Raw genomic sequence first — 9,984 nt, 5'->3', positions numbered from 1 at the left:
CTAAGGGACAAGCTCCTTCACAAGAGACCTGAATCAGTCACAATGCTCCTGGCCACCGCTAAGAAATATGCGGACGCCGACGACGCTAAAAAGATAATTATTGAAGAAGCAGCAAGGGTTCCACGCTCCGACCCCCCCCCCCCCACATTGCGATGACTACCGCGGCAACCGTGGTCGGAACAACAATTTTGACCACCACAACCAGCGCAATGACTCCCACGACCACCGTGACTAATGTAATAAGCGGCGTAACCGCCGTGACGATTATAGGGGCAAGCGTGCTCGGGAAGACGACGACAAGGTCAACACCATTAAAAAAGGTGGTGGACGTCGTAACTATGAAGACGACTATGCCAAAGCATTGAAAGGGCCCTGCCAGCTCCATCCTAAGTCAAACCATACCATGGAGAATTGCCGCGTTCTCAAGTCTATCTACACGCATCAATAGGCTCCAGATACATCCGACAAGCCTAACGACGTAGGGGAACAGCGCAACAAGGATAATGATGACAAAGACGCAGATCCTCATCACAAGTACGTCAAGCCAACCGACCATGTGCACACCATCATCGGAGGCAAAGTGTCCATCGAGACCAAACAAGAACACAAGCTGCTCGCCCACGCTTGCTTGAACGTGGCCAACACCGACAACCTCCTCACCAATCCGTGGCTCCCTCCGTGGTCTCACCGTGAAATCTCCTTCAGCAGAAAGGACCAATGGGCCGCAATACCTGAGCTAGGACGTTTTCCCCTAGTCCTCGATCCTTGTATCAACAAGGTTCAGTTTGATAGAGTACTGATCGACGGCAGCAGCTCCATCGATATACTATTCAAGAATAGTCTGCCCTCCCTGAAGATAGCCTAGGCAGACCTCAAGCCATATGAGGCACAATTCTAGGGTGTTCTCCCTAGATAGAGCTCTACACCTCTCGGGCAGATCACGCTACCTGTGTAGTTTGGGACCCCAGACCACTTCCACACTGACTACGTCAACTTTGTGGTCGCTGACTTCGACGGCACCTACCATGCTATTCTTGGTCGATCGTCACTCACCAAGTTCATGGCCATACCTCATTACAGGTATCTAGTGCTCAAGATGCCTACTGAGAAAGGAGTTCTAACCCTCCGAGGCAACATGTACGTAGCTTATACCTACAAGGACGACAGTTTCAAAATAGCAGAGGATCATGACCTCTCTATTCGCATGGCCGAGACCATGCTCAATGCCAAGAAGACCTCGACCGACCACCTAGAGATCCCAGAGCTTGAGGCTCCATGCAAGAACATCAAGTCCAAGGAGCACAAGGTGATCCAGCTGGTCGACGGTGATCCCAGCAAAATGGCCCTTATCGGGGCCAACCTGGATCCCAAATAGGAAGACATGCTCATCAGGTTCTTGAGGAGCAACATGGATGTGTTCGCATGGAAACCTGCTGACATGCTCGGTGTACCTTGGAACTTGATCGAGCACTCCTTGAATGTCAATGGCAAGGCCAAACCTATCAAGCAGAAGCTACGACGGTTCGCTCGCGACAAAAAGGAGGCAATTAGGGTAGAAGTTATGTGGCTTTTGGCAGTCGGATTTATCAAAGAAGTGTATCATCCATAGTGGTTAGCCAACCCAGTTCTTGTACACAAAAAGAATAATGAATGGAGAATGTGCGTTGATTACACTGATCTCAACAAACACTGCCCTAAGGACCCCTTCGGCTTACCTCGCATAGACGAGGTCATAGATTCAACCGCCGGTTGTGAGCTGCTTTCCTTTCTCGATTGCTACTCTGGTTATCACCAGATTGCTCTCAAAAAGGATGACTAGATAAAGACATCTTTTATTACGCCTTTCGGCGCCTACTGCTACATGACCATGTTGTTCAGGCTCAAGAACACCGGGGCTACCTACCAACGCGCTATATAGGCCTGCCTCAAAGAAGAGATAAAAGATGACTGCATCGAGGCTTATGTTGATGATATAGTTGCCAAAACCAAGGAAGCACATACCCTTGTTGACAACCTAGAATGCACCTTTGCAGCCCTTAACACATTCCAGTGGAAATCAAACCCAAAGAAGTGCATCTTCGGTGTTCCTTCTGGCATACTACTTGGCAACGTCGTCAGCCACGATGGCATATGCCCTAACCTAGAGAAAGTCAAAGTTGTCTTGGACATGAAGCCGCCCAAAAAGGTGAAGGATGTTTAGAAGCTTACCGGATGCATGGCCGCCCTCAGCCATTTCATATCAAGGTTAGGCGAAAAAGGATTACCGTTCTTTAAACTGCTCAAAGCATCCGAAAAGTTTGAGTGGTCGGAGGAAGCAGATGCTGCCTTCACATAGCTAAAACAATACCTTATGTCACCTCTGGTCCTCACTGCTCCCAGAGAAGACAAAACACTCCTGCTTTACATTGCAGCTACTAATCGAGTGGTCTCCACGACCATGGTGGTCGAGCGCGATGAGCCCGGCCATGTCTACAAGGTACAGCGACCAATCTATTTCATCAGTGAGGTGCTCAATGAATCCAAGACTAGGTACCCACAAATCTAGAAATTGATCGATGCCATACTGATAACATCTAGAAAGTTGAAACATTACTTTGATGGATATCGTGCGGTGGTCATGACTGAGTACCCTCTGCGAGACATCATTAGCAACAAGGATGCGAACGGGCACATCAAGTGGGCAATGGAGCTATGTCCTTTTTCCTTGGAATTCGCAAGCTGTACTACAATCAAGTCTTAGGCGCTCGTTGATTTCATCGTCGAGTGGATAGACTTGAGCACGCCTACTTCTCAGGGGCCTGATGAGTATTGGAAGATGTACTTTGACTGTTCTCTCAACATCGACGGCACAGGGGCAGGAGTCCTTTTTATGTCACCATCCAAGGAGCAGCTTCGGTACATCCTTAGGATTTATTTCCCAGCATCTAATAATGTAGTCGAATACGAAGCATGCCTACATGGTTTGTGCATTGTGGTTGAGCTCGGTGTTAAATGTCTCTATGTCTATGGAGACTCAGCTCTGGTCATCAACCAACTTAACAAGGACTAGGACACGACCAGTGAAAGGATGGATGCATACTGCAAATCCATCAGAAAGCTAGAAGGTAGGTTCTATGTCATCGAGTACACACACGTGGTCTGAGACAAAAATCAAGCAGCAGATGCGCTGTCAAAGTTAGGATCATCCCGAGCCAAAGTCCCACATGGTGTATTCGTCCAAGACCTGCTCATGCCTTCGATCAAAGAGGAAGATTCCACGGTCGATAAGCCTCCAGACAAGCAATTGGTGGCTACGGTTCTGGCGTCGAGCACCACCGAGCCACCTCCGACCACTCATGAGCCTGACTGGAGAATACCTTTCATCAAGTACCTAATAGATGGCAGCGGTTATACTGATCGAACAGAAAATGAGCGCCTGATGCGTCGCAGTAAGCAGTATCTGCTTGTCGATGGAAAGCTATGGTGCAAGAATGCAAAGGAGGAAATCTTGATGAAGTGTATAACCTAGGAGGATGGTGAACATCTCCTGGACCAAATCCACTCTGGCTCCTGCGGCAACCACGTGGCCTCAAGAACGCTGGTCGGCAAGGCTTTCCAAGCAGGGTTCTATTGGTCGTCAGCAGTAGCCGGCGCAGAGAAGCTAGTCCGCCGCTGTGAGGGTTGTTAGTTCTTCGCCAAGAGAATCCACATACCAGCACATGAGATCCAGACAATACCAGCCTCTTGGCCCTTCGCATGCTGGGGACTAGATATGATCAGGCCCTTCAAACCGGCTCCTGGGAAATTTACATGCGTCTTTGTGCTGATCAACAAATTTTCTAAGTGGATAGAATATATGCCTCTGGTATAGGCATCCTTAGAAAAGGCTGTCACGTTCCTCGACTAGGTCATCCACCGTTTTGGCATACCCAACAGCATCATCACTGATCTGGGTACTCAGTTCACTGAGAACGCTTTTTGGGACTTCTGCGATGAAAGGAGCATAGTAGTAAAATACATCTCGGTGGCGCACCCTAGAGCTAATGGACAAGTCGAGCAGGCAAATGGCATGATCTTGGATGCATTGAAGAAGAGGATGTATAGAGAAAATGACAAAGCTCCTAGAAGATGGCTCAAAGAGTTGCCAGTTGTGGTCTGGGGCCTCAGAACTCAGCCCAGTCGTAACACTGGTGTCTCACCATACTTTATGGTTTACAGCACTGATGTAGTCCTCCCAGTAGATATAGCTTTCAGATCAGCATGGGTAGAGAACTTTGAAGAAGGTAGGGTCAACAAAGTGCGGGAGCTAGAAGTGAATAGTGCAGAAGAGAAGTGGCTCGATTCTTGTGTATGTACAGCCAAATACCTTGCTATCTTGCGTAGGTACTACAACAAGAATGTTAAGGAGTGATTCTTCATGGTCGGGGACCTGGTCCTGAAGTGGAAGATGAATCAGCCTGGTGTCCATAAACTCGCAACTCCATGGGAAGGGCCCTTCATGATCAAGGAGGTCACACGACCAACGTCTTATAGGTTAGCTCACCTAGACGGTATGGACGTACCCAATTCATGGCACATCGACAAGCTTAGGCGTTTCTATGCTTAACTGCTAAGATATGTACTCCTTTTGTACTTTCAATTTCATTCAATAAAGTTATTATGATTTCTTCGACCACTCTAATGTGTCACTTTGAATTTTACAATTATTTTAACTTAGCCACTCAAAGCCGACCACCATTCCTTCTAGGGTTTTCAGAGCAGGCCCTGTCTCTGGTTCCTCCCAACGCGTGCATGGGATCCACTCTCTACGCTACGGGTGATCAGCAGGTCCCCCCTGGTTTGACTTATCTGTGTCTACGTGTGCACAGGTCACGCACCTCACACTCCAACCACATGGCAAATTCAGGCCGTACAAACCTTTCAGGATGACGTGTCGAGTAAAATGGTATAACTAAACAGAACGTTTACATGTTCTCACTTAGTTACACTAACATGAGTTTCAAGCTTAAATACATTTTATACAAAACAAACAAGCTTATGATGATATATAGTTACGTTATTACAAGCTTGCCTAAAGAGGCCTAAGTTTACAATAACACAACTATGTCCTTCTTCCACATCTCTAGCCTATTCTATTGGCTGGTCAGGGCACGCGGCACTCGCTGCTCCCAACATCCTGCTTGAGTCTTGGGGACTCTTGTACTGGTCGAGCTAAAGAGGATGGCCCCACCGATGCCTGGCTGGTCGAGACCGCAGGTTTCGCCAGTTGGCTCACAATTGATGGCCTTTCTAGCTGACTTGTTGATGGCGTACCCTGTATAGGTGCTGCCCCACCTCCACATAGGTTAATATCGCCAATTATCTTTGAAGACAGGTCCAGCTGGGTCATCCAAAGCTCCTCGGCCTTGTCTGGATCTACCTCATTCGGGTACCTAGCCTCCAGGCACTTGAGATCGATTAGGGGGTAGTGGGCACGCACCATGCTTAGCACATGTGTGCCTATGTACTCACCCGCCTCCTTCACAAACTCTTGGAACCATCCCCATGCCTTTTGGCATCTCTCGACCAGTCTGAGCTGCGGTGTCCTTGGCACTTCTTCTATAAGCGCTGGGTCGATAAGGTTGAGGATGGGCAAAATGCCAGTTGCCACCTCCTGGCACCGGTTCTTCCATGTGTCCTGATCCTCGGTGATCTCTAGGCGTCGCGCCTTCTAGCCATCACGATCTTTCATCACAGCATCTAGATGCTTCTTGGCATTGACTTTTAAAACTGCAACACGCATAAGACATTAAAATGTTACGCCACGACAGGATAAGGTGGGCAACAGAGTGAGCAAGGTGGTCTGGAACACTTACTTTTCAGTTCCTCCTTCATCTTGGTTGTGCGGTCCTGGAGTTGTGATTGGTCGTGCGCCAGTTTCTTATTGTCTTCCTTCAGGCGACCACACTCTACGGCCACACGGCTATTCTCCTCTTGGAGACGGACTACTTTAGCTTCTAAGCCTGCACTATAGCCATTACTACCAACTATGCAACAACACGTGTCATGCACTTGTTGTAAAATGACAACTTACTTGTTTTTTCCTGCTCTTTGTTACTGAGCTAGATGACCAGGTTCTGGTTCTGTGCCTCTTGCTCCATCCTCTCCTAGTTGGCGGCTTCAAGTTGGTGGCGCAAGCATTCCACCTCGGCCACCAGTTCTCTATTGCTTGTTGTGATTCCCTCGATCTAGTCGAAGCACTTTTTTCGGTACCTTGCGGTCTTCATCAAGTCCTGCATGCAAAAAAGCTAAGTCAGACAATTCAACTGGATAGCAAGATCAAGTGGTCAAGCCAAACATACCTAGACTTCCGTCACCATACGTTTTGCCACTCATTCAACTTTCATGGTCTCTTTGACCTCTGGGATTTCCTCATGCATAACCCACTGGTCGTTCCGCCATCGCGACACATATACATGTTGTTGCTTGTCTTGGGGATGGCCTAGGACCTCTTCTACTTCGTCCTCTTTGGCCTCTTGTTCAGGTAGCGGTGCTTGTCTAGAGTTTGTAGTCTCTATGACCACTATGGATTTCCCATGAGCCGTAGCATCGGCAAGCATGCTCTGTGCCTCCTTTGGCTGCTGCTCCTCAGCTTGGTCTAATCCCCTTGGTGCTGAAGTATCCCCCTCAGTAGGGTTAGTGCTTGGAGCACTTGTACTTGGCTCAGCTCTCTTCTCGACCAGCTGCTCGGGGACTATCGTCTGGCCGCTCATCTGCTGAGGCTTTGGTGGATTTTCTTCTATAGGTTCCTCCATAGCCAGCTGCTGGGCAGTTCTCTCTGCCATTGCTGGCGAAGCCATGCTGCACCCGGCTAGCTGATCGGGATTTTCGGTGGATGCCAACCTAATATATCAGAGATAAGTTCAAAAGATAATAGTATTCAATACAAATTGTAAGCTTGCATCAAGGTTACAAATACTTACAGCTTGGAAGCATGGAATGACATGGCGAAGGAGCGTCTCTTCATCCGTGCTTGCTCCACGTGCTCAGTGAGTGCCACCAGGTCATTTTCCACAACTAGTACCAGCACCGGGGCTTGGTGCTCGACCCCTTTGCCGCTTGTCCTCTGCATTGTAGTGGTCGGTGATGCGATCCCCGCTGGCATGGAGGAGCCACCCTGCTCCATCGACTCTAGTTGTCTCCTCCTCTTTCGAGGGATGAGTCAGAAGATGTCTGCATCCTCTGTTTCATCATTTGATAGTGGGAAGATGGCCTGACGATGTTTGCTGGCCGCCGGCCGCTTGCTAGCAGCCCTGGCCGTTGCCTCCTCCCCAACCCTGAGTATGGCCCAGTTGACGTCTTCAGCCCTAGCACTAGTCTAGGCGGTTGGGTCAGCAACTTGCGGCCAATCCACACCAGGGGGTGGAGACACGAACACTACTGCCCTGTCATGACCATTACTCTGGGAAACATAAAGGCGACAACACAGTCAATTTTTGTTACAACATAATGCTACAGGTACAAGGCAGCATGATTTACCTTTGGGGGAGGTCGGGCCAGCTTGAAGGCGTGCTCGATGTCGCTTAACCTGACATAATTCGGATCAGCTAAGTTGAATAGTTCTCCAATCCTGGCTTTGATTTCTATCTTGTCAAGCGCCTCTTTCCTGGTCCTCGTTGGATCTGCACTACCCTAGTATTTGTAGCCAAGATGTACCCTCCTCTGGCAGGGCTAGATCCTTTGGCTGATGAAGTTCCCGACCATGCTTGGACCATCCAGTTTCCCCCATGGGATCATCCCAAGCAGTTCTACGATCTGTTCCAAGTGCTCGGGCTTCTCTGACTAGCTGTTCTTCTTCTCTGGAATGAACCCCACGTTGCACAGGGTGATCGTGTTCGGCTCTTCATGGATGTAGAACCACTTCTTGTACTAGTTGTCTAGCGACGTGTTCCAAGGGCAGTGCAAGTACTGGGCCTTCATCCCGTCACGTAGATTGAGGTATACACCTCTAGCTATCTTCGAACCGCCACTTCCTTTCTTCCGCAGATAGAACAGATGGCGAAAGAGGTCGAAATAGGGCTGGAAGCCACCATATGCTTTGCAAAGATGGATGAAGGTGGAGACAAGAAGAATCGAGTTGGGATGTAGATTGCAAATCCCAATCTTGTAATACAAACAGAGCCCCTGAAGGAAAGGGTGCACTAGAACCCCAAAACCCCACTTGAAGAAATCCTCGAAAACCATAATCTCACCTGGTTGTGGATCGGGGTAGCTTTCTCCTTCTGGCATGCGCCATCCCACGAGTGCCTTGTTATGGAGCACTCCCATGGTGACGAGGTCTTCGATAGTCTACTCATTGCTCCTTGACTTACACCACTCCTTCGCCATGACTCTAGCTTTCTTCTGGGCATCTCTCTTCACCATTAATCTATCCTTGCTAAAGGGGTGGATACGGTGGAGGGATGATTGGTGATGATTTCGGAGGTATAGGGTTTGGCAAGAGGAAGAAGAAGGCTGCGGCAACAAATGATAATGGGGATCGGTAAAAAGTAACTTACCAGTTCTATATTATAAATAACCAAGAGTTCCGTCATTTTGTCTACCCGAGATTCTTGGGAGACGTGTGCACGCGCCGTAGATGGTTGTTTTCACAACCTCAAGATCTACGCCAATAAATGCGCCCCTTTGTTACTAGTGTACACACCTCTTCGTTGCTAGTGTGAGAGGGCCCACACTGATGCACCTCTTTACAGGTGCCAAGTGATTGTTTGCTAGAAAGGGCAAGAAGACAGTATGACGTGCTATACCTGTCTGCTTTTTTGACCAGACATGTATGATTGGACTTGACAGAATAAGAAGATAAATAAATACACCAAATAATGGTACAAGCGACGTTCATTTTTTTGCTGCATGTCTTGTGCTCAAGGATGGTCCAAACCACTACCATGCTCGGGGACTGCCTAGACCACTGCCATGCTTGGAGACTGCTCCGACCACTACTGTGCTCGGGGACTGCCTAGACCACTGCCGTGCTTAGGGACTACTCTGGCCACTACCGTGCTCGGGGACTGCTACGACCACTACCGTGCTCGGGGACTGCTCCACCCACTAATGTGCTCGGGGACTATCCCGACTACTGCTCGGAGACCGCTCTCCTCGGCTACATGTGATTTGTACTCACATATAGTTGAGAGACATTTATTTAGACCTTGCTACAAGGCTCATACTTCATCTTCTAGCAAGCTCAGGGACTACATTGGTATGATGCACCTACCGGTGCATCTTGTATTGCCTGTATGATGATTGGGTTCTCAACTTAACTGGGAATTCTTTTTAGACCCTGGCACCATGTGCCTACATCACCTACTACCAGGCTCGGGGACTAAGTGGGCACACTTCACCTTGCGGTGAATGTGTTTGTTTTTCGACCCCTATGCCTCTGATGATCAAGGATGCTATGCTTCAAGATTCATTTACATTTCTTTTCAGAAATACAAGTGGGCACACTTGACAGGATGGAAATCTTTTTCTTTTTTCTTAAGAGCACCATACATTCTTCGGACAACCTACTTCTCCGGTGACAATGGTGGTTAGAAATGTCAAGGACTCAAGCCTTACTATTCGGAGAAGGTTAAAATGGCATGTCGCAGCATAATACATGGTGCTCAGGGACTAGCTGTGGGGGTATTAACCCCTATACCCTTACGGCTAAGCTTGGGCCGGCCCGGATCAGTGGGTCCGGTCCACCAAAAGACGACACACAACCTAGCCAACCTGTTCGGAGTCCCGCGCAAGGAGTCAAGACAGATTTAGCGATCAAGCAAGATCTTGGTCGGTTAGAATAGGAATCCTTATCTGGTCATTTATGACAATTGTAACTGACTAGGATTAGTTTCCAGATCTATAACCCTACCCCCAGACTATATAAGGCCGGTAGGGGACCCCTCTAAAAAACATCCCTCATTGACATACAACAATATAATCAGACACAGGACGTAGGTATTACGCCTTCTTGGCGGCCGAACC

The sequence above is a fragment of the Miscanthus floridulus genome, chromosome 1 (assembly GCF_019320115.1).
Source record: "Miscanthus floridulus cultivar M001 chromosome 1, ASM1932011v1, whole genome shotgun sequence".
NCBI lineage: Eukaryota > Viridiplantae > Streptophyta > Magnoliopsida > Poales > Poaceae > Miscanthus > Miscanthus floridulus.
Note: the sequence above shows the minus strand (reverse complement) of the source record.